The following is a 26500-nucleotide window of genomic DNA, read 5'->3' as shown; positions in this document are numbered from 1 at the left end:
TTTTGGAACTAAAGAGACCTGGGTTAAATTCAGTTTATCTTTACCAGCTGTGTGCTTTAATCCCCTCCCTAACATATGATTCCTTTATTTTAAATTCTGCTTAATAATCTTTAGACCTTGTAGAGTAGCTGCCTCTGTTTGATTTCCTGCTGCTTTGCACTAGCATAGCCATTTCAGGGGTAAGACATTGAAATACTTTGAAAATAGTTGCTAAAAGCTGCTTCCCTCCACCCACTCTTCCCCCCTCCCTCCAACAGTGCCTTCTTGCTACCGAGGCCCTGGCCCACTTCACCTAGAAGCCTTCAGACCTGCTCATGATCCAGCAACTTAAGGGGCACCATCTGGCTCCACAGACCCCGCTCCTGGCTGTGGCTCATGCCCATTCTGCCTGGTTGGTGCCTGGCCATATAGATTGTTAAATGTTTTGAATATCATCCCGGAAGGGCCGTGGTATGCAGTAAGTGTTAGTGTTTCTCCCTTCCTCATCCTTTAGTGCTTTGCCTTTCTCTATTCTGCATATGTATCATGATTTGACCAAATGATCATGAGAATATGGCTTCTCCCTTCTCTAAGTTCCAACAAAATAAGGAATGGATGGGTATTTGTAGTTCCCAGCTTACGGCAGTTGCTCAATAAATGTTTGCTGAACTGGACTTCAGCCAAAATACTCCGTTCACCATAAAGCATTCCAGTGTGACTGGTGCAGTTGGTAAAAATGTTCTGAAAGACGGAGTCTGCTGGGTTTATTGATAGCTGCTGAGAAGCAACAAAATAGGCAAATAGAGTAATGTATTCGAGTCACCAATTTAATCAGAGAATGGCTGAATGCACAGAGAGCAAGAAGTTGATGACAGAGTCGGTGACATTATCATGCATGTTAGTAATACTTTTGAGGTTCACTTATGGCAAATCTTTAACACCAGACTGTCCAGTATGCTTCCACAGCTCAAAGTCCAATTTTAACTGGAGATTTAAAGACGTTTTCTATATCCACTTAGTTGCATGAATAACATTGTAAAGGAAAGTTGACAAATATTTCTAAAACAATCTAGAAAATCAATGTGTAAGATACGCCAGTGATCCTGATAATTGAACACTATTTATAAACAAGTTTATTTGGTGACTTTCATTTTATCATGTACGTGGGAAAGTGCAAATTCATTCTCTTGGTTTTTCACCGTATAGGCTCACAGGGGGTTAAGCAAAGAAGAAAGTGAACATTCTTGTAGTTTAAAAAGCAAGAGGACCATATGCAATAGTTTAAAAAAAGAATCTATATATTTCTTAACTGTATATCAAATAAAATTGCAGATTGTTCAGATATTTTCCCTAGCAATTTCATGTTTGAAGTTAGTCTGGCTCGATTCTCTTGATAGTATTTTTAAAAATGTATTCATCCTATAAAATCCTCAGGGTGCATGCATCTACCAGGAGGCAACCCACTTCCTGAAGAATATACAATATTTCAAGTAGAGGGACTAGAGAAAGCCATCAGCTCTGTATTTATTATCACCTTAGGCTAAGTCAAACTCAGTCAAATAAGCTGAGTCCCTCAAGTCTGGGCAGAGAAAAAGGTCCAGAAATCTGTACTAAGTTCAGTTTCTCCCTCTCATTCAATTCAATTAAACACACAATTATTGACTGACAATGTGCAAGGAACCATGCTGAGCACCGTATAGGGATACAAAGATGGGCCAGGCATTATTTCCCTCACAAGGAGCTTGTAGCCCAGTAGGAAAGATAAAAGCAGCACATAAATGAATGTAACCCAAGGAAAGGCATGCTAAATGCCATCGAGCATCCCCAAGAGTGGCTGAAACACAGAGAAGAGGGAAATTACTTCTGTTTGATGGAAATTGGTAAAGTTTCATTTTAGACAGGGTAGTTAAACTAGGACATGAAAAAGACGTAGGTTTCAGATACACGGAAATGAGGAAAATCGATATGTCAGGAAGAAGAAACACAGTTGAAGACATTAAATAGTAAAATCACACACATATGGATGTAGGAATATATCAGATTTCCTTGGGCTCCTTTCCTTCTGTGGAAGAGCAGGCTAGAAATTCTATGTTATGAACCAAAGTGGTGTGTTTTAGGGCTAGCTATTGTATCTATTTTACAGAAAGGGTAAACCGAGCCTCAGAAAGTTTTTAAAGGCTCTAGGAGAATGTGTCTAGCGAGTTATAGAGCTCATATTATTTCCACTACACCACAGTGTCCACTTCGCTTCGCCTGTCGTCCCCAACGGCAGCTGAATGAAGCCAGCACCGTCTCCACTGGCCATTTCCTTCCAAGTGCCCAATGGCGGGTAGCTCCACATCCAAGGGAGGGCATCCCACTCCACCTGTGCAGTTCTCAGAAATCTCTACCTCAGTTTAAGCCACTGATAGAAGAATACCCTTAAAAGTATTCTTAAAAGATCTTATGGGCCCAAGTCCATCTATGCCACCTGTATCTCAGGCTGCTTGGGGGAGACAAGAAGCACCACGACAGATTTATTTCTTAATCTTGTGAGCTTTTTCCAAAGAACTTGATAAGCAAATAAAGTATGTTTTATGAAATAGATACCATCTTAACTATTCTCAGTCTGACTCAAGAAATTATAAGCCCTCAAAAATCAAGCTGTGAGTACGCTATGTTATGGAATTTGAATTTTAGTAGAATATAGTCAGTAAGATGAGTTGCATAGCTTTCTGGTAGAAAAGACCTAATGGAAATATGTCACACATTATCTCAATCACCGGACACTGTGATCAAGAATACCTTCTTTGAGAGATAACTTACACATGCTGGTCACTATGATTAACTATCAGCATTTAGACCATTAGCTGATCTTAATGGTCACGAATGAGGAATAGAAGAAACCAGTGTTTGAAATACATAGAGCATAGGACTGGCAAACCCTATAATCTTGAGGGTTCAACTCTTCCCTCAAACTACTACCCTACTGCCTCTTGTTTATTCAACAAATCTCTATTGTCAATGTAGAAAGGTAATACACAGTAGTTTAGGAGTCTGGCTCTGACACCACACTGACCAGCTTCAAATCTAGCAGCATAACCTTGGGCAAACTAACTAACTTCTCTCTCCCTAAATTGCTTCATCTCCAAAATGAGCATGGTAAAAATACCCAACTCATAGCACTGCTGTAAGGACTAAAAGGGTTAATATGAGTAAAATACTTAAGACAATATGTACATAGTACTACTGTACACAGTTAGTAATTATTATTGCCTGCTATGACCCAGATGATGTGCTAGCTCCTCCTAGTAGAACATTTGTTTCCTATCATGATGCATATACTTTTTGGTTTTAGGGGATTCCAGCCTGCCTAGTCAACAGGTGGTATAGCAACTCTGGAATATTAAGCACCGAGAAAAGAAACCTAGAATTTCATTCCCTGTATCCATTTATCTCCTTAAATTTACATTCCATAGTTGAAGGGATTACCCTAAAGCAGGATCGATACTTCGTTTATTTCACACACTGGAATCATCTGTAGAGCTCAGGAAAGCCTGAGGCTGGAGGAGAGGCATCAGCAAAATTTAAACTATTTCCCAAATCTTAAGCTTTGAGAGATATTGTGTTCTGCTCTAGGGACTGCTTTTCTCCCGATGTCATTTAGCTTTTTCCCCAGCATTCTCAATTCCTCTTTATTTCCAAATCAGAGAATACTCACGATTGTTGTTCTTTTAACGTGGATATGAACACTTGAGCAAATTTAGCTGCTGAAAGACTTTAAAAGATTTTATTCACTTTAATACACCATGACTAATTGGGAAAAAGAGCAAACAAGCACATTAGGATTATATCTGTAGGCCTATAACTGTTTACCGGCACACTGGCAACATGTTAAGTAGAATTTTACAATACTGGGTAATGAGGAAAAAAAAATTCATTTGCTTGGGGAAAATCTCTATGGACCTAATTTTGAGGAGGAGGGAGGGGAGCATTTATTCATTTTTTTCTAAACTAAATAATATCATCCATCACTTCTAAATATTTTTTTTAATTAAGGAAAAAAATACTGGAATGAAGAAGGGACCACACAGGCTGCCCAGATCCATTTCCTACCATAATGTACACCATATTTTGAGAGTTTTCTAAGTGGAGGTTGTGGCATCTGGAAATACTTGTGAGAAAAATTTAAATACTATGAAGCAAAGGGGGTTCTGAGGAGTATGTTGAAATTTAATGGAAGAGAAGTATTCTGCCTTTTGGGAAAGGTGATTCTTCTTAATGAAAAATCAAATGACTTGAAACAAATTCTTATTTCACGACATCTCTAGGCAAAGTCCTATAGTAGCAGCTATGGGAGTGAAATGGGTTGGCTGTGTCCCCACCCAAATCTCATCTCAAACCATAACCCCTATAATCCCCACATGTCGAGGGAGGGACCTCTTAGGAGGTGATTGGATCATGGGGGTGGTTTCCCCCATGCTATTCTCATGATAGTGAGTGAGTTCTCATGAGATCTGATGGTTTTACATATGGCAGTTTCCCCTGGGCTTTTCTCTCTCACCTGCTGCCATGTAAGACATGCCTGCTTCTCCTTCTGCCATGATTGTTAAGTTTCCTGAGGCCTCCCCAGCTACACGGAACTGTGAGTCAATTAAACCTCTTTCCTTTACAAATTACCTTGGGTATTTCTTTATAGTAGTGTGAAAATGGACTAATACAGGGAGAAAACAAGGAAATGTAGGAGATGGCGCTTTGCCTTCATGGAGATTCTAATGCTGTGGGAGAGAAGAAAAATGTGTTTGAAAGTTAGCAGTTGGCACTGGGCAGGTCATATTAGTCTGCTAATGACTAGAGCCAACAAATAGAGGTAGACGCTCTGCACAGCAGGTGCTAGAAAGCATTTCCCTGCTGATCTGAGTGGCCATGTCCCCATCACTCCAGGTGCTTTTCCTGCTCTGTGACCAAAGCTGATTTCAATAACAAGAAGTCTGGTCTGGCCTTTTAGAATTCAATAAAAAGTTTCCACTCCAGACACTCTTGGACTTCCATTAGGGCCTGTGTATGCCTTGCATATGGTGGAAAGCCAGATGAGGGTTATGAAACAGACTACAGCTTTTCATCCCTAGCTTGTTTGATCTGTAAAGTAAGAATGCCAGTTGCTTTACTTGAAAGACTCCAGAGGTAGAAAAGACTATCTTAAAAGAGTACAAGAGTAAAGAGTTTTAAATTGGTTGTTCTGGGATAAATTCTATTTGCTTACAACTAGATTTTGTCAGAAAAGTCATGGTTGTTCCAGGTGTGATGGCTTTGTTGCTCTTGGTAAGAGTTGAATCCTTGGATTTCTTGATATTGATTTCTAGATCTCAGGCTCTCCGTTTCTACATACAATTTTCACTGAATTTCTAAACTTAAAATAAAAAAAAAAAACCTCGTTCCTACAAGTGTTAATATTTAATCAGTCTAATTACCCCATCATAACTTTCCAAATATCTCTTTTTAGGTAAAATACCAAATTGTTAAAACCAGGGCCTTTATAAACATTAGGTGCCCCTGTAAGCTGAACAGCTCACATTTTTGCAGAATATTCAGGCATTTTGTACTTGCCAACTTATCCCCTGGAAGTATCACCTAGAGTGAGAACTATTTGGTAAACAGAATCAGTGAACAATCTCACACCTCTGTATTAGCCATTCCTCCACTTCCTAATCTCATGTAGTAGAATAGAAGCTTTAGCCCAGTATTGCCTTATCTTCAGTTTCTTACATGCTTAAATTTGGCAGTTTAGCATTTATGTCACTGTGGGAGGATATCGAACCCAAGAAACTGTTGACGCACACTAGACGAGGAAGAAACTATTTGCTATAAGCTTTTGGCGGATGCACTGTAAACCCCACCCAAGATAATCGACTGCCTGAAACATCAACACAATTCAGTGGATACCTCCAACAGACTGCTGCTTATGCTAAACACATAGCAATGAAATTTAAAACAAAATTTAGGGGGCATATCTATACTCAAAAACAAGATTTATACCTCTGTGGACCAAACTTTGAACTGAAATATACACAATTGAGTAGAGACCAGAGGTGTCCAGTCCTACTGGGTGAGGAGTGGACAGAGGCTGTGATGACCTGATGTTCACAGCCTCAGAGAACAGAGACTAAAAGCCTTTCACATGCAAAAGTCAATGAATTCAGGATCACTGCAGGAACCAGTGGCTGAGGCAGGACATCCTTGCTACAGAGGCTGAAAATGCTGTGGTCACCACTCAGCACTGTGACCACTGATTGACTGGGGTAGAGGGAAAGAACAAAGCTACCAGGCACCAAACATAGGTGATAGATTGAAACTTTTTCAACATAGGAATAGAATCCCTAGCAGTGATAAGGGAGACAACTACAAAAAATTTGGACAATAAGAAGTGATCTTAAAGAAAAAAAAATCACAAAACGACTAAAAAACCAAATTAAACCAAACTAAAACTATTCAAGATGAACTTGCAAAGATAAGGTAAAATAAAGTATCTAAGTGAATACAATCTGTGCCAAAAACATGATAAGGAAAACAAATATAGGTCAAGTCCTACAGAAGAGGCTTGTAGAGAGGATTTTTGGAAAGGTAAAAAAGGAAGGAAAATTGTGTGAAAACGAAACACCATATGCAAAATCATGGAAGTTGAATGTGGAATGTTGCTTGGTCCCTGGTTAAGTATCAGAGCACTAAGAAAAGAGGAGTTAGGAGTAGTTGGAGAGAGAAATGTGCTTTATAAATTGACATGGGGCCAAACTATGCTGGTATGTAAATACCAGGAAGAGAAGTTGAAGTTGATTTCTAAATAATGGCAGCAGGACAAAGATGTGATAAGCAAGGTGGTAGCATTTACTGGAAGGAGGAGAGGAGGGCTGTGGGGTCCTCAGATGTTTGGGGAGGTGATGAGAGTTGTTAAGCTATGACATGAGGATGTCTGCGCCATTATGTACAATAAAGATGGAAAGAGATGTTTTAAAGGTAGAATTCATAAGGAACAGATTGGGTTAGCCACTGGGGATAAACAAGAGGGAAAATTTAAATATTTTAAGTCTGGGAAGCTGGTGCCACTAAAGCAATGGTGAAAATTAGAAAAGACATTCCCCTAGGAATAAAGAAAAAAAATCTAATTTAGTCATGCTGTTTTTTACATTCTTATTTTATTTTCATTACCTCTTTAAAATATTGTAAGCAGGAACATGAAGAAGACATGAGATGCTTAAACACTCATCATCAAGATTTCACAAATGTATATCTTTTGTTAAAATTGTATCAGATATTTTTAAAGAAACAAAATGATCCAGATACTATTCTGGATCAACTTCTCCAACTCATATCCCTCCCCGTTCCCCCAAGAGGCAACCACTATCCCCAAATGGGGGTTGTTATCCTCCTGCTGTGCACTTTTATGCTTTTCCCACATTTGGATGTTCTTATATACTATTGCTTTGTGTGCTTTAACAATTCATATAAAATCATGCTGCACATCTTTCTATTTTGTTTTAAAGACTTTTTTATGGTGGCTTTAGGTTCTCTGCAAAATTGAGAAGAGGGTACCGAGATTTCCCATATGCCTCCTGCCCTGCCACATGCGCAGCCTCCCCCACTATCAACATCCCACACCAGTGTGGTACATTTGTTACAGCTGTATCTACACTGATGCCTCATTATCACCCAAAGTCCACAGTTTACAGTAGGGTTCACTCTTAACTACTTTTCATTCTATGAGTTTGGACAAATGTATAATGACACGTATCCACCATACACTAATTTTTTTTGCAGTTTTATTGTACTTTTTTTTTTTTTTTTTTTGAGACAGAGTCTCGCTCTGTCACCCAGGATGGAGTGCAGTGGCACGATCTTGGCTCACTGCAAGCTCCGCCTCCCGGGTTCACGCCATTCTCCTGCCTCAGCCTCCTGAGTAGCTGGGACTACAGGCGTCCGCCACTGCGCCCAGCTAATTATTTGTATTCTTTTAGTAAAGACGGGGTTTCACCGTGGTCTCGATCTCCTGACCTTGTGATCTGCCCGTCTCGGCCTCCCAAAGTGCTGGGATTACAGGTGTGAGCCACCGCACCCGGCCTTTTGTACTTTTATGCTTTGAACATGTATACATGTTAATACAAGGACAGCTAGTGTATTGATATATCATATTTGAGGGAAATTAGATATACTGAAGATCAGGTGAAGGACTGGAACTGTACGTATTGATTTGATGCCTATAAATATATAGGGAATAATTGAACTCTGAGTATAAATTTTTCTCCAGGCATCCAATAGACTCTGAGGTTTTTGAGAGCAATGAGCCTGTCTCATTATCTTTGAAAGCCGCATTGTGCCAGTCATGGTGTGATACTCAACAAATGATTGTCAAATGAATAAATGAACAACTTTTTCTCTTTCTGTAGAATATGCAACACAGCTTGGAAACTGGCAGCCACAGGCAAAATTTGAACTATAAGTGAATTTTGTTAGCCAACAGTGTATTTTTTTCAATAGAATAAATCTTTTAAGATTGGGAGATTTCCCATTTTAAAAAAAAAAACAGATCCTGGGCTTTATTGCAAAATCTAAATATCTGACAATACCTGGCTTGTACTTCAGCCTAGCAATAATCAAGGTGAGTAGCTGCAGCCCTCCTTAAACAGACTGTAAGTTTCCAGTGTGACATTACCATTTCCCAGTGCCTCTCTGACACCAAGACCAATTGTCTCTTACCACAGATTATTGCTTGCACTGTTGTTTTTCTTATGGTAGGGCATATTTCACTGTATCCTAGCTTCTAAGAAAGATGGAAAAAATTAAAATGGACTGAAAGGTCCCAGTGCTTCATGCAAAACTGGAAATAACGTATTTCTTTGCAAAAGTAAAGGCTGTATCCTTAGGTGTTTAATATGCAAACAGTGTATCTAGGTCATGGGGGATGGCACTTATTTATTAATTAAATAAATATTAAATGCCTGGCTCTTGTAGGTATTTCAGTTTGCAACCCAACCTCCTCTTCTCAGATACTTTTAAGAAATGCAGTATTCACATGAACTTTAAAGAAAATGAACTTTCTCTTTGGCTTTTTAGTATTTAGTCTCACTTGGTTTTTATCCCAATAGAAAATTCTAATACCCTGGAAACCTTGCTAATCTCAATTTTCTATACTAGATTGACCTAGTAGAACCAGCCATGATTCTTGTGTAATTTACTATCAGCAAATATTTCCAAAAATTGAAATCAGTTTGATTTTGATGTAAACAAGAAAAAAAAATGGGAGCAATTCATTTTAACTCTAACTCTAGGATTGCCAGTTATAGGGAATTAATCAAAAGGTTAGATTTGCCTCACCAAATTTTCACCTTTAAATGATGTAAGACAGCTCTCTAAATGACAATTTATCAATCAAGGATAATCATCAGCAAGGGTCCTGAAAGGAAGATGATGATGAGAAGTAGCTGTCAGCCTGTACTGAAGGAGGACCTCCCCACCACCCTGGTCCCGCCCCATTCGCCGCCGCACCACTGCCCAGGTGAGGTTGAACCACTTCTGACTTTGGGATGGGAAGGCAGTAGCTTTAGCACCCAATCCTCATAACTGGACAGAATAGAGTGTCAAAAAAGGTGGCAGGGACTGGCTGGCTTTATGTCTCAAGTAGGGTGTCCTTCTGTCCTAAAATGAGCCTCTATTCAAGCTTTACTTCCATCATCATCTTAGATAAAATAGATCTTTCAGGTCTGTTACATTAACAGAAGTTTATTTTTATAGAAAACATGGACTTCTGTTAGAAAGTAATGTTAGTAGACTTAAAAGTAGGGGACATCTGAACCCTTGCTGGAGAAGCAGATTCTAAAAACCACACCATCCCTTATCCCATGTTTGTATGAATTCAGACACTTAATTTCCAGCCCTGACGGGTTTCCTTTCCACTGCATTTTAAAGCTATTCCTGCATATCTAGCATGAACCTAATCGCCATGAAAATGTATGACTCTTCCTAGATGGATAAGAGAAAAACAACAGACAAAGCACGATGGCCGTAATGTCTCCAAGGCAACAGGAGGGATTCTATTTTAGGGGATTTTAAAGTTTGCTCTTAAATGTCTGAAAAAGTCATGTTTCAAGAATTTAACTTAAATTTGGGTTCTTACAGAAACATAAAAGGTATTTTAAACTTTATTAGTCAGTAGTTTACAGTTTTCTCACACCCTAAGAAAGTAAGTCCTGATAAACCCTTAAGGGGGAATTCTCTACATTTAAAGTGTACTTATTAGTGAAAGTAATGGTACGAAATTATTTCAAAAGTTAATAAACATAAATAAACATATATATAAGAATATTTATACAACTGATTTGTTAATGCAAAAAAACCTCTGAAAAATAAAGACAAAAGAAATCAATAAGAATGATACAAATGATACACAAGATTCTTGCTACTATTAATTAGCAAATTACTTTGAGAACTTAATGCAACCTAAGCTAACCGTAGGTTTGGGATGAGGACTCTCTTCGCAGCTAGAAAAGATCCTTGTAAATGTGAAGGAATGCCTAGTAAGTAAAATACGGTAGTAATTAAAATTGTAGTCTTGTATTCCTGTAATCCATTCCTTTTGCGAGTATCCTTTTGGGGGCATGACTGCATGTGGATATGATAAGCAACCAACTTAAAATCCTTCATCTAGCTGGGGCAGGAGAATGGCGTGAACCCGGGAGGTGGAGCTTGTAGTGAGCCAAGATCATGCCACTGCACTCCAGCCTGGGTGACAGAGCGAGACTCCGTCTCAAAAAAAAAAAGAAAAAAAAATCCTTCATCTAAAAAGCAGCTCCTGGCCAGGCATGGTGCCTCATGCCTGTAATCCCAGCATTTTGGGAGGCCAAGGCAGGAGGACTGTTTCAGCCCAGGAGTTTGAGACCTGGGCAACACAGGGAGATCCTGTCTCTAAAAATAAAAATAAAATAAGATAAAATAAAATAAAATAGCCAGGTGTGGTGGCATGCACCTGTGGTCCCAACTCCCTGGGAGGCTGAGGGGGGAAGATTGCTTCAGCCTGGGAAGTTGAGGCTTCAGTGAGCCATGATCATGCCATTGCACTCCAGTCTGAGCAACACAGTGAGATCTTGTCTCCACAAAAAACAAAACAAAACAAAAAAACAAAAACAAACGAACAACAACAACATAAAAGGATAAAAATAAAAAGCGGCTCCTGAACTCCTTGCCTTGCTTACCCTGCTCTAGCAATACTGTGCCCCGTGATGATCCTTACACGCCAAGTTCATTCCTGCTGCATGGCTTTTGTACTTGCTCTTCTCTCTGTGTAGAATATTCTACCCTAGATAGTCATGTGGCTTTCATGTCTTGGCTCAAGTATCATCTAATCAGAGGCTGTTCCTGACTACTCCATTTCAAATAGCGCTTTCCCCCTCACTCTGTAACCTCACACCCTCTGTTAACTTTCTGCATAACATTGAGTGTGCATTTATTTGAATATTTGTTTATTGTTTTACTCTGCCATTAGAAGTGAAGCTCCATGGATGCAGAGACAAGGCCCATTTTATTTGCTGCTGTGTAAACCCTCACCACCCAGAGTTTTATCTCACACATAGGTGCTCAATAAATATTTGTGAATGAATAAATGAAGTTGTCATTGTGCATTTCTTTTTGCAAACAACTTTGCTCTATTTATTTCATAACAAAATACTTAAAAGTTACATTTCCATATGCATTAATACAGTGTCACATAATCCTTGGGGATGTGAATATTAAGGTGTTTCCATTTCATAAGCTCCTAAAAAAGAACATATGCACCAGTCTCTGTATTGATTCTAATTTAATATAAACTCTATGTGTACACAATCTAATAGAACAATTCTTTTACATTTAAAATTGCTGTTCATTCTGACAGTATGTTTTGTATGTTCTCTAAACATGGACATTTTAAAGATATATTTCTTGAAGGACCCAGTTTTGTAGCATATACTCACTGATGACTCAATAACTATTAACTCTTGCTGACTTGTTGCCATGCAATTCTCTTGTAAATTCTCTCTAGTGGAAAAGAAAAAGGAGTTCTACCTTGCTTTTAGACCACAGAAATGGTCTTATATAGTATAAACTCCCAAAACGCATAGAGTTAACACACAGGTTCAACACACAAAATAAACAAAGGGTTGTTTTTCTATTAAAATGATTCTATTTGCTGTACTAAGATAGCATCAAAATAAATCAATGTTCATGCTTCTTTAGAGAGAAAAACTAAAGTATCTATTGTTTTCTATGATTCTCATGTTGATGCCTAAATGCATAAAATGCGACGGCCTCAGCCCAACTATTCTCTTGTGAACTGTTAGCTGTCTTTGAAGTAAGGAATCAATATTGTGTTCGTGTTAGAATTTGTGACTATCTTCAAACCTTAATTTGGCTATTAAAATGGTCTATAAAATTCATACCCTAAAATAATAGCTAAATATTAAATATCAAAATCAATATCATAACATATCTCCTATTACAATAATGCACCTATGTATTCAAATGAATGACTGTAGCTTAGTATTGGAATATTTATCAGATTGTTCTTATGTCATGGGTAAACCTTCAATGCTGTTTGAGGCACTGAGGAAAAATGATTAAATTAATGAATTATCCTCTAATTGATATTTAAATCAAGAACTTATCTATCAGCTAATAACAAAGTATCAATTAGTTATTATTAATCAAGGTCTGTTAAACAAGATTCGTATTGTATAATTACAACATCTTAAACATTTATATTTCATGAAACCATAAGACTACCTAATAATTGTACAAAATTTTACAAAGCAATTTCACATACACATTGCTCATTAACCAGTTTCAGCCCACTGTTTCATATGGCAGCACATAACACATTTCTGCTGCATGAAGTGATGTTTGAAAAGAAGGCTACGTTATTAGTTTGTCAATTTGCTTTTATTCAGATATTTATATTTATATTATTGATTCCCTGCTAGGTGCTAGGTATTGAAGATACTGAGAGGAATAAGATATGGGCTATGCCCATTAGAGTAGTGGCTATTTTTGCAGAGCACCCAATAAATTTGTGTGTATATGTTTATATGTGTGTATATATTTATGTATATATGTATACATGTGTATTACATGTATACAAATATATATATTATACAAATATATCATCTTATCTTTCTAGGATATAAATAGTTATACTCTGAACACATATAAATATTGAAGTTGGAATGAATGTTATCATTTTAGGAAAATAAAAGCATAATATACAGATAAATAATGGCTTTCCTGGAAACGACAGAAACATGTTTAAGTTTCCAGTTGTGATGCACCTAGAAATTGAGAAATACTTTAAAAAATGGCTCCTATACAGTAATCTGAAAGCAGAACTGTCCTTCAGATTAGGAGGCAACTTCCATTGCCAATTTGAGAAATTTCAGGAAGAGCTTCCTATGCTGAATATCAACTGGCCGAAGAGTGTACAGTTCTTCTGTTGGAGATTTAAGTCATCTAAAATTTCCAGTGAAAAAGGCCAAGTCTTTGGAGCACTGAAACAATCAAAATCCCTAGGAGTTGATTTCTCAAAAAAGGAACTACTTCCATCAAACAACAAAAAGTTGGCTCTGAAAGTAAGGTTGTACGAAAATGAAAGCTTTGTTAGATTTTGGCATAAAAAAAAAAGGGGGGGGAGATGGGAAAAAAAATAAACCATACTTACTACTATTTTCAATTTGACTTGGGGGAAGTCCTGTCTAGAGAATTTAGCATAATCTTTTTCAAAACCTCAGAGGGCTTCCATATGAATATTAAACACCATGTAACACATATCTTACCCTTGGTGTTGTCTAAAATTTCACTGGAGTTATAGGAAAGATCACATAATTCATACATTTTCGTTTTCTCAAGCAAATATTTTTCTGAGTTTTTGTCTAGTTTTACATTTAGCATTACTGTAGCATCATCTCAAGCCTGTACAATGGCCAGTATTCTATTTCTATAGTTATCAACCCATTCTTCTTTCCATCTCTATCCTTAAGACATTTTAAGTCAAATGATTAATTCATCCAGAAGTCTCTGGCACTTAATGTAATCATTTCAAGATTTCACTGTGTACCATTTGGGATAGTAAAATTTTGGCCAGAAATGATTTATGTAGAACAAAGGTCTTTTCCTTCTCATACGTAACACTGTAGCCATTCCCACCCTGGGTTCAGTGAGAGAATGGAGCCCTATTATTCTAAAGTATCCATACTCCTGCGCATGTAGAATGATATTAACTGTGTACCAACCTTGGAAGAATTAAGAAAACAATCAATCAAAGCATTTTCAGTGTTCTGCGGTTCAGATGAGTAACCCAGGTTGAGAAAGACCGAGATTTACTCCATTCAAAATGCCCCTCTAGAGAGGTTTTCCCTCTAACTGTGGCTAATATCTATTAATCCTGACTGCCCCCTTGTTATTTTCTCAGTTCATTGCCTGCTATAGTCAAAAATTCTGCTTCTTTCCTCTCCTTCCTCTGAAGTCTCTCTCTCCACTTCCCCATTCTACACTCCTGGCCCTCAAAAGTCTATACAAGTTAAACACAGTATGGTGGAAATCATGCATAACCTGTTTAACTTCACATTTTTTCATAGTATCATATTCCCTTGAGGGCAAAAAAGGGAACTTTAATATATTTCTGCTAGCAGCTGATGAGTCAAGATTCTTGTGCATATTATAAAACTTCTCCAAAGGGAAGCATAGAAGCACACCTTTCTTTAGATGATTGGGTGAATTATTTCATGATGCATTTTCCATATTTTGTGGTATACAAGCCCGTCCCTTCCTAGGATTTGGTAAGAACTGCTTTAAAAAATTTCTATTGCTTACCTAAATGTTGAAAAAGATCTCATGAAAATAACCTCTTCCTACCAGAATACTTGATATTCTATCCTGTTTCTCTTCATAAAAACAAAGCAATGGTAAGCCTGAACCACTCAATCTAATCTCTTGCATTAAGGAGCTAGTTTCCCACTGTTGATTACTGCTCTACCCTTCCTGATCGCATTGAGATGAGGTTAGACATTTTGTCATGTTCACTGAACTTTTCTGCCTTTGATTCCATAAACAGGAACCATCTATGAGTCAAGCTGTACAATCTTGGATTAAAGCCCAGGCTATCAATGCTTTTTCAAAGGGTGTGCCATAATACTGCTGTCAGAATCAGTTTGGATAAGAATGCTTGTTTGACAGATCAAATTCTAATTCTAAATGGTATAGCATCCCCTTTCTCATTAACCTTTATCACAGCAACTTGATAATGTTCTGCGATCAATTGGAATTATGCCCACAAGCTCTACCAAATTGAAAGATGACTATCATTCTTTATGTCATTGTTTTATTATGAAGTTGTATTAATTATTGTCATAAAGAGCTTAGCATAGATACACTAATGATAAAATGCTTATATTTTGTGAATATTCTCTAATATATAAATAAAAAACTGAACCTCTTCCCAAAAGTTTACTTATTCATCTATATGGGGGGAAGGTACATTATGTAGAGAATTTAACTTGCCAGGCTTCAGGCTTCTCAGGAAGAAGCTGTATTCAAAAGTAGAGTGTATGATAAATGTTATGAGTTCAAATCATCTCTTTTTGCTTCATAGCACAGAGCTTAATGGTTTGATAGAATTGACTTGAAATGATTTGACAGATTCAAAATGCAGACAGCTCTGCACTTTGGAGGTATGTGTGGGGTGGGTGAAGCAGTCCAATTCAACTACAGACATGTCTGTAGTTTATTTCTGTGCAGAAGTGAGTGGGGAGACTCTGTCTAGGAAAGAACTTGTTAGGCTCCTAAATTTTTGTAACAAAGTGAAAACTTTGCCTTCTACACATCTGAACTCTAAAGCATGTGTGTCTAATTTTGTAAACAATACCAGAGAATACTGGCACAGGAGGCAATTCTCAAAATTCACTGCGACATTTTCCGTTTGCACCTGCCAAGTGTGCATTTGAAACTCTAAGGATCTAAGAATGGCTGGTGCATCTATGCTCCAATCTGTGTTGAGATAAATGAATGCTTTCCAAAAATCTGGTTTCTACAGTGTTAGCGCTACTTGAAGAAAGGTCCTATCACCAAATAAATTGGGAAAATACTGGTTTAAACAAAATTAATTGGATTTATTTTCTATCAAACTTCTAAGGGTCTTTAATATGCTAATATGGTTTTGAATCTACAAAAGGGAGATTACTTCTTTTTTTGCATTTCCAAGACAATTTAACTCGAACCCATTTCTGATGGAGTAACTATTCACATCTAGCAGGGTTAGTTTTATGAAGAACAAAGGTTGGGAAACGCTGAGCTAGAGCTCCAAAAATCAGTATGCTCAGACTCTACTACCTGCATTTCCTGAAGAAATTACTTCCCTGCATTATGACATCATATTGTGCCCTTGGCTTTTGTAGTGAGTCAACAGAGAAAGAGTTTTAAAAATAACTTTATCTTTTTGCCATACTATAATTATAGTCTCTAACATATATTAGATAAACATTCATAGTATATATTCCTTCTAGAATTTGTTGCCAGGTATGATTATCTCCCCAGGTTCATTAATGGGCAATGAGATTTATAAACACAGTAAGAGCTTCCCCTGCCTAACCCTCAAATGCTAGAGAACTAAAATGTGCCTTAATACAACAAGAAACATATTCTGGGTTGCTGAAAAATTTTCTTCCTAAATAATATTTTGTGTCTTTTATATTATAATTGGGTATCTTGATGTTTAGCTTCCTTATCATTAAGCTGGGTTAATAAATTTCACCTTAATAATTGTGGTGAAGAATGTAAGGTATGAAAATTTAATTGACATAGGTACATAATATACCCAGTTCAGTATCTCAATTATGATAAGCATGAAATAAATGGTAGCTATTGTTATTAGTAATGTTAATATTACTTTTAATCGTTTTGTTTTTCTCTTTTTAATGTTAATGGTACAGGATAGTAAAAGATAAAAAGTAAAAGTTTTCTTCCTCCATTCTTTCTCTCCCTCATTCCCCTTCCTCAATAGGAAATTATTTTCTTTTTACTGCTTCAGTTTCCAAACTTCTGAAAATACCAGAATAAATGTTGCAATTTCTTGGCTTACTAGGTTTTCTTTTCCTTTTTTCTTTTTAGACAGGGTCTTGCTGTGCCACCTAGGCTAGAGTGCAGTGGGGCGATCACTGCTCACCAGTTTAGTCTCGACCTCCCTGGGTGAAGAGAACCTCCTACCTCAGTCTCTCAGGTAGCTGGCATGCACCACCACATCTGGCTAATTTTGTAATTTTGTGTAGAGATAAGGTCTTGCCATGTGGCCTGGGCTGGTCTTGAACTCCTGTTCTCAAGCAGTCCTCCCATGGCAGCCTCCTAAAATGCTGAGGTTACAGGCGTGAGCTAACACAACCAACCAAAATAAACTTTTTATTACAATATAGCATACACAAAGAATAGTACACAATTCAAAAATGAACAACTAGGTGAGTTTTCAGAAAGTGAACATACCTATATAATCACAACTTAGAATAAGAAATAGCAGAGCTCTGGTATCCCCATAAGTGTGTGTGTCCTCCCTGAAGTTAACCACTATTCTAACTTCTACCCTCATAGATAGATTTGGAATGGTTTTGAGCTCTGTCATAAATGACATCATATACATTTTTCCTGCTTAGCTTCTTTGACTCAACATTATGTTTGTGAGAATCATGCATTTTATTGCATGGCAGAGTGGTGCATAGTATGCCAATAATTACCACATGTATTTATGCATTCTACTGTTAAGGGATATTTGGGTTGCTTCCAGTTTTGTGCTATTACAAACAGTGCTGCTAGGGCCATTCTTGTACAAGTCTTTTGAGTCACGTAGCATGCATTTTTTTTGGGTATAAAACTAGGAGTGGGACTGCTGGGCCATCTGATATGCATACGTTCTGTTGCATATACTACCAGTTTTCTAAAAGTAGTAGTATCAAATTATACTTCTATGAGCAGTATATGAAAGTTCCAATTGCTTTAAATCTGGGCCAACTTTTCATACTGTCAGTTCTTTTAATTGTAGTTTTTCTTACCATGTCAACTTCATATGGTATTTTACAACATATTCTATGTAAGTTAACGCAGTTAACAGCCCTATACTTCCCTGCACTTGTCTTTCCCCCACAAACATAAAGCTAGTCAGGTATGTAACTATCTTTATACTGTAAAAACTTACATTAATAACATTTACATTCCCTTCCTAGTTATAATTGAGTTTTATGTTTTCTCTGTACAGATAGAATATAAAATTTTAAATATGAATAACAATTATAAAATGATGATTATGTAAATATTTTTCATTGGAGAATCAAATGCTATGATGGAATCCCTAAAGCAGGAGATGCATTCTATGTTCCTAAATCTGTGCTACTCAATGGAGAATCTTCCAAGTATAAAGGTCAAGTTCATTTGCCAAAAGTTTTTTAAAAACATGACACATTTTACATTGCTTCATATTTGGATTTTTACCTCTTGTCCAGCTTTTGTCCCCCTTAGGATTTCTATTTGCCTTTCTTTTTCTTGTTGACAAAAGAAAAATTATATCTTTACTTTATCATTAATTTAATACATTATTAAAATTCTATCATATTATAATTAATTTGTCATTATTAAGAAATCCATATTCTTCATCAGGCCTTCTGCCTTGACTCTGATGACTGGTTCTCATTTGGATTGACTGTACTCTACTATATAACTGCCATTCTGGGATATCATTCTGCTGCACTCTTAAATTAGATCCACAGCTTCTCGACTTTCACACTTTCCTCTTTCCTAGATTACTTCTATATACATTTTTGCTTAAGTATAATCTCCAGTCATTTTTTTTCTAAGAGCATGTGTTGGATTTAAATTTTCTGAATCATTGCATACCTAAAAATGTATTTATTTTATGCTCACCCTTGATAGACATTTTTAGGTTTGAAGCATTTCTTCTCAAACATTGAAACCTTTTTTTTTTTTTGATTTGGTATTGATAAAAATCTGACACGAAGTTGATTCTAATTCCTTTATAGGAAACCTATTTTTATTTCTCTTGAGAAGTTCTTAGGATCTTCTCATTTTCCACAATGTCCTGGAAGAGGATTTGTTTATGTCTTTGTTTAGTAATTTTGCTTAGAGCTCAAAGGGCCCTTTCAATCTGAAAACATGTTTGAATTTGGAGAATTTACACCAATCATTTCCATTATAATTTCTTTCCCCTTTTCTCGTCTGCTCTCCAAATGCTTTTTAGGTTGATGTTGTACCTATTCAATTGATCTTCTATGTATCTACATTTTTCAAGTATTTGCCTTAACTTTGTCAACTGTTTCTTTTAGTGAATATTAATTTTAGCAGTCATAGTTTTATATTCTGTGAATTCTGTATATTTCTCTTTTGCTCCCTTGTCATTATAGCTGGTCATGCTTTGTGGATGTGATACCTTCTTGAATGCAATATTCACTTGAATGCTTCTGAGGCTACTCATTAGAATTTTTAAAAATCTCTCTTTTGTTCTTGAATCACCTCTTCTTTCTTCAGGTCAGTTGTTAGTCCAAAAGATGTCAGTGATCCCTAGTTATCAATTAACAATTATTAATAAAGAACTAGGTTGCCTAATACAAGTAGCTGGTGTGAGTTATAGCACTATGTTTTCTTAACCACTTTTTCCCCAGGATAACAGGGCATGATCACTGGCAGACTTCACCCAAGGCCTCGGGTGGGAGACAGGCAGCAGGATGAGCAGGCAGTACACTTGCCTATACCTCAACTCCACACCAAAATGGGGAGGGCTTTCTTGGGGGGTCATCACTACAGATCCATGAATTTCTTAAGAGACTGGCTTTCAAATTTTAGATTAGGGAACAATAGGGAAGGTGATGAAGGTGAAGGAGGTGTTTAACTTTCTCAGCTGTTCCATCCTTCAAAAAATCATCTTGTTCTCTGCCTCCTTCCTCTGCCTGATTTCCAAAAACCACACAAGTTTGAAGCCTGTCTGTGGTTCCATGGCCAGGAAGTGTGGCTCCTCCCTCTACTTTTCTTGTATTTGCTCTGGATTGTAATGTCTGCTTGGTTTATCCACTTTCCATCTTCCACAAATTTCTGAAAATCTCTTGTTTCTTGATACCCTTTTCTCCTATTTTTAGAACTGCCCTTTTTACTTATGCTGATATTTAGGATGTAGCTGAGGCAAAAGTTTGTGGTCAGTGTGCCTTGAGTCACTAATCCTGATATAGATTTTAACATTTGGAAGGCATACATTTAAAATAAACAAGTAGCATCTATATAAAATATCACAAGGAATTAATCACTCTTGGAAACTATCTTTACTCTGATACTTTCTGAGTCTTCATAGCCTGTAAACCAAATTTATCAATAAACCATTTAGAAAAACAAAGGCAATAAACAAAATTCATTTTTGATCTGTATGAGGTCACCTAGCTTTATAGATTAGGAAAGACTCAATTCAATCAGAAACTCTGTGGGGTCCTAGATATTCCCCAGATTGAATTCAATTGGGAATTTTGTCATGCAGAATTAACAATAGTTTGTCCTTCAGCCTCCAGCTGCCTGGTGCTGTTTCTGGTCCCCTGCCAGTATTTTCCTCCAGACAGCCTTGAGCAGGCTTTGGGAGGAGGAGGGGAAGGAGGAAGGTATGGAACACCCCTCTAGTTAAAAAGGAAATTGGGAAATCAGCAGATGTTAGAGGATACTAAAGATCCTCAGAAAAGGCTGAGTGCAGGAATAGCTCACGTCTGTAATCTCAGCACCTTGGGAGGCCAAGATGAGAGGATAGCCTGAGCCCAGGAGTTGAAGATCAGCCTGGGCAAACATAGGGACATAGGCAGACCTCATCAGTACCAAAAAGAAAAAAAAAATAATAATACCAGCATGGTGGGGTCCTAGCTACTTGGGGGTCGGGGGAGTGGCGGGGAGGCTGCCGAGACAGGAGGATTGCTCGGGCCTGGGAGGATGAGGCTGCAGTAAGCCAAGATTGCACCACTGCACTCCAGCTGGGCAACAGAGAGACCCTGTCTCAAAAGAAACAAATAAGCAAAATATTCCTGGAGCTTTCTTTCCCCATGTGATGTGAAAAATCAAGAACTCTGATGAAAAGAAAAGGCATTATCTGAAACACTCCAAGCCCAAAACAAATGTGTGGGATTGGTTAAGCCAGGAGATCTTTAAAAATTAACATCATTCGGCCAGGCATGGTGGCTCACACCTGTAATCCCAGCACTTTGGGAGGCCAAGGTGGGCAGATCACTTGGGGTCAGGAGTTTGAGACCAGCCTGGCCAAAATACAAAAAATTAGCCAGGTGTGGTGATGGGTGCCTGTAATCCCAGCTACTCGGGAGGCTGAGGCAAGAGAATCACTTGAAACCAGGAGGTGGAGGCTGCAGTGAGCTGAGATCGCGCCACTGCACTGCAGCCTGGGTGACAGAGTGAGACTCTGTCTCAATAAATAAATAAATAAATAAATAAATAAATATTAACATTATCCATTCGACAGATACTTATTGGGCATTTTCTTTGTACCAAATACTTTGTACTTGCCAGTGACATAATGGTAAGTAAAGCATGGATACTAATTTTCAAGGAATTCATAGTCTGATGGTTGTATACAGATAAACAAAGAATTATCATCAAATTTAGAAAGCATAATGAAAGCCATCTATACAGGCTTATGAATACACAGAGTAGAAGTACCTGTTCAGTGCTGTGCTGGTAAATGTTTAACAAGTGGCTTTGTCGGGGCATGCCTTGATTTATAGCATCCATCAATTTCTCTGGTGTAAATACTCCCACTATGGCCAATTTCAGTCTACCAACTTGATGTCATTGAATGTGGAGTTGCTAAGAGATGTGTGGCACACCGTTATAGAGTAGCTCTCCCACATAGATACAGTAGACTTCAAGAGCACAGAACATAAAATATAGTAATGATTAGAAAGTGATGAATTGTTAGTATTCATTACCTCTGTTTTTAATATCATTTAATTGCAAATTTATATAATTTTAAATAATTGTGTTTACAAGCTAGTTCAAAAAATTCTTTAACATTTAACAATTGGCTCCATAGAAGATGACTTTAACCAATGAAGTCTACTTTTCATTGTGGGCTAGGGCAATAGACTTTCTGCACCATACAAATGAGGGTGAACTCCTTTGCATGAGTAGCGATGTCCATTAGCATTGGAAGAAGAAAAGTAACAGAAGAGAAGAGGGAGCAATGAGAAGAGCTGAGATGCTCAGAACGTTGCACCGCATACAACCAAAGCAGAAAACTTTATAACCCTGCCTTTCAACTATTTTCTCCATATAATAACCTTCTGCATAAGGGGAGAAGAAAGGGAGAGATCAGTTAGCCCTTAGGTCCCTAAATAGTAAGGACAAAAAATCACATGAAAATTACAATATTCATTTCCATCCCCATGGAACATTCCTTCCAGTCTATGCTGATGTGGACTGCCAAGGAGGGCAGACTTGAAGACTTAACAAAATGATCCACTGGAAATCCTACGTTAGCAGTGGCGCTCATAACTTCATACAGGACTGCAGGCTCAGATTTGCAGAGGTGTTCACACAGTTCTGTGGAATGAGAGCAACTCAGCAGTGGACTCAGCAAATGGTTGAGTCAACTGTCATTTTTAAACTATGTCTTCAAAACTCTCACCAAAATGTATACACACAAATGCGTTATAACCTGTATCAGGCCTCTTTTGATTGCAAATAACAGAAAGACCTGGCTCTAATGGGCTTAGGTGTTAAAGACATTTAATGGCTAACTTAACTGAAGAAGTCTAAGGGAGAGCTCAGAGCTCCCTTAAGGTAGTTCTTGAGCAAGGGCTGAAGTGATGACACTCAGATATGGTGTCTCTTTATCTTTTGGATCCACTGCCATTTTCAGACAGGCTCTGCCCTCAAAGTCACAGGAAGGCTATAGCAGTTACATAGCCCTTATATCTGCTCAGCTTCTCCCTTCTAGCAGCTGAGTAAAATTCCTGGGCTTGTCTCTGGCTGAAACATATCTAGTAGCATCTCTATGAAGCTGCCAATACGTTAGGTCCATGGCTCCCAAACTCAGCTAACACAGTAAAGTCACCTGGGGAATGTGTTAAAATTCCAAAGAACAGGCCACACTTCCAGGCAATTAAATCACAATCTCTGGGGTTGGATCCAGGCAACATTATTTTCTTAAGGTTACAAAGTAATTCCAATGGAGAGAAAAATTTAGAAACCCCTGGATTGGGTGCTCATAAAAATAGGAGATTTTAGACTCATCTTCTGATTTACTAAGAAAGTCAAGTTTGATTAATTTCCTTAATGTCCACCTCAAAGTCTTTCTTCCTAAGCTTTCCTGTCTCTGTGACAAGAGTGTCCCTCTTGCTCACTCTAGCTGGCTGCCGTCTGTCTCGTGGTCTCACACTCACACTGTTTTGCCTGGTTCTAGAGCTCATCATCCCTCTTCTAGTTTGCATCTTGAAATTTACCTCCCTACTGGTTCTATCCTTTTAAAAAATGCTCAGATTTCTCCCATCCTATAATAGCCTTCCTTATCCCCCTTGACTCCGCCCTCCACCCCCACAGGCTGCTGCCCATCTACAGCCTAACTTTCACCTTCAGACTTCTTAAAAGAGTGGTCTGCCCTTGTTGCCTTTAATGCAGAGAATCCTTATAATCTGGTTTGGACAGCAATACCCTGTGAAAACTGTTCTCTCAAAGGTCAGCAATGACCCACTTACAAAACAGAAAGGCTGCTTCTCGCCTCTCCTTCTCTCATCTTTGCTTTGGTTTTTAGATATTATGGTATCCAAATGCTATTTCTCCCACTGTTTTTCTCTCTGCCACCTCTATTAGCTTAAGAAAGCCTTGGGGAAAATGTGTGGGACGTGTATCCTAAATACATTTCTCAGACAATATGTATCAGAAGACTTGAAAGTGAAGATACGTGAAGGCAACAATTTAAAGCACAAAATAAATTCTTTAAAGACAATACAGTATCATGTACTAGACTGAAAACTGGGAAACAAACTAAAGATATATTATCCACATAAGGAAATACTACAGAGACAGTAACAGTTTCCTATGACAAGTGTGTGCTAATGTGCACAAATGGGCAGAATATTAGGAAGAAGATGTAAGACAAAACATGTATTATACATATAGTATAATTTCAACTTATTAAAAAGCATAATAATAATTTGTAAATCAATTTGTTTCCCTCCATTGGTTTCCATTATTATGATGACAACATATCTTTAGTGATATTTAGTTTTACCTTTTCTCCTAATTCATCTGCTTTGAAAATGAATAGAAATTTCCTTAGTACAAATGTAACTTATTGTATTCTTCATATATTCAGCTATTTAATAATGTAGTTGGAATTATTAGTAAGAAGCTCTTTCTCACTTTCTAATACCCCGAGCTTTGCCTGAATTTAGGTAGTCATCATTGACTGAGACATCCAAGACCACTGCTTTTATTGCTTTTTGTAATGGCAAGTTCAAAGTTTCCTTGGTTTGAAGGGTGCAGTAACATCCTTTAAGGAGCTACATGTAATAAATATCTGGGTGCATTTTTCTTTCGGATATATGCGATACTGAAACTTAAATAATTATTTTAAAAATCTGCAAATAATATTTTCTTCTGTATATTTAATAAAGCAGCAGTTACTAATTTTAAATTTAACATAATTCTCATGTATATGGGCAAAATAGTGGTAAGAAACTAAAAGAGAGAAAAAGATGAGATTCAAACATTGACAGCTTGCCTATCCCTAGAAACTATGTATTTTGCCTCCTCTCAAATAGTGGGAAGTTATCAAATTATATATTTTCCGCCAGAATAAAGTAAATTTACTAAGATGAGAATTTCAAATAAATCAACTGTAGTAGAAAATTAAATCATTTTGTTATAGCTAACATGAGTATAAAACAGTTTTCACAAGCAATTTTTAATTTACAGATTAAGAAACTGAAATTTAGTGGGGGAAATTCAGTTTTTTTGTTTGTTTGTTTTTGCCACACAAGTAAAAATAGGAAAGCTAGGAAAGGTTGACATATCTTCTAATTTCTAAGTCTATTCTATTTCCCCTACCATAAGGAATGCTGAGAGATTAGTGAGGTGTTGTCTTGATCAATTTCTCTTTATTATTCTAGATAGGCAGGTCTATGGTTTCTATCCGTTTCTAGAAGAGAAAAAAAATGGCAAAAATGAAACACTGGGGTTCCTCCTGTCCTCCAAACTTTGTGATCTTAGGAATGATTCTTAACTTCTCTGAACCTCTTCTTTTTCATCTGTATGGTGGGGATAATGATGATAATATTGCAAGATTTAAATGAGTTAGTACATGTAAAATGTTTAGAATAGTACCTGGCAGAAAGTAAGTGCTCAATAAATGTTAGCTATCCTTATTTCCATTCTTCCTCCTAAACATTTCTCAAAAGTACATAAGTTAATCGATTAGAATGCCTATCCTACATTGGCCCTCCTTTTCCCAGTAATGAACCAGATATTTCTTCCTAACCTGCTACAATCATATAAGAAGGGTGTAGACTCCTTCTTGTTTATATGGGGTCATACAAGGCATAGCCAAAATTTCCTCTGGAGGATGGGTACCTCCTGGAAGGAGGTAAAGTATTTCTAGCATCCAATTCCCATTTGGAAGACGGGAGAAATAAATGCGCCATTATGATAATTCTAACTAGTTATATAAACGAAAAGCTTCAGTCCAGTGGAGAGTAAAGCGGTCCAAGCCACTGTTCAATGTAAACCCCCTCAAAGCATGGGCTAGAAGCACAGCAAGAAATCCATCACAATCTGGACCACGAGCAGCACTTGTGCGAGAACAAGACCTGCCTGGGACCCAGCTGCAGCATTCTCCTGTTCAAGTGGGGTCTCTCTATTTGCAAGAGAAATATGCCCCATGCCCTAGCAATAGATGAAACTCCAATAAAACAAGACAGACTTACTTTGTGAAATATCTATTAAGTGCATATTATTTTAAAAAGTTGATAGGCTAGAAAGATAAATACGTTAAATGCACTAGCTTTGATGGTATGAAATGAAGGGGTGGAGGCAAAGCAGAAAGGACATGGTTGCAGGTGAGATTTGGAAAGGGGTGGAAAGTTAACGAGGTAGAGGATACAGTTAAGTTGTTCCAGATGGCAGGATCTGACAGAGAAGGCCAGCGGAGGGTTAGCAGAATGGATGAGGATGGGGAGACAGGAGAAATGAGGTCCAGCACAGAGAGAGAGAGCATTCTCAACCCAGATGATTATCAATTCTGAATCATATCACAGAGTGGATGAGGAATCATTAGAGAAGACTGCTGAAGGAGCCACAAGGCTAGACACAGACAGATGGGAAAGAGCAAAGTGACCAGAACAGAAAATCCAAGGCCATCAGCAAAGGAGCCATCATGTTTGGAACACTGATACTGAACTCTGTGATGGATTCAGAATTCCTTGGATTAAAAGATTTTGCAGAT

At 37.6% G+C, this 26500-nt stretch overlaps 1 protein-coding gene across 14 annotated transcripts in view; it reads right to left on the bottom strand.

The window, feature by feature from the left end:
- Positions 1 to 26500, bottom strand: part of GRIP1 (glutamate receptor interacting protein 1) — a 716800-nt gene that overhangs the window by 294815 nt on the left and 395485 nt on the right. The gene's annotated exons all lie outside the window — the stretch shown is intronic.

Source organism: Pan troglodytes, chromosome 10, assembly GCF_028858775.2.
Source record: "Pan troglodytes isolate AG18354 chromosome 10, NHGRI_mPanTro3-v2.0_pri, whole genome shotgun sequence".
Classification (NCBI taxonomy): Eukaryota; Metazoa; Chordata; class Mammalia; order Primates; family Hominidae; genus Pan; species Pan troglodytes.
The sequence above is the reverse complement of the archived record's forward strand: the minus strand, read 5'-3'. Positions and strand labels throughout refer to the sequence as shown.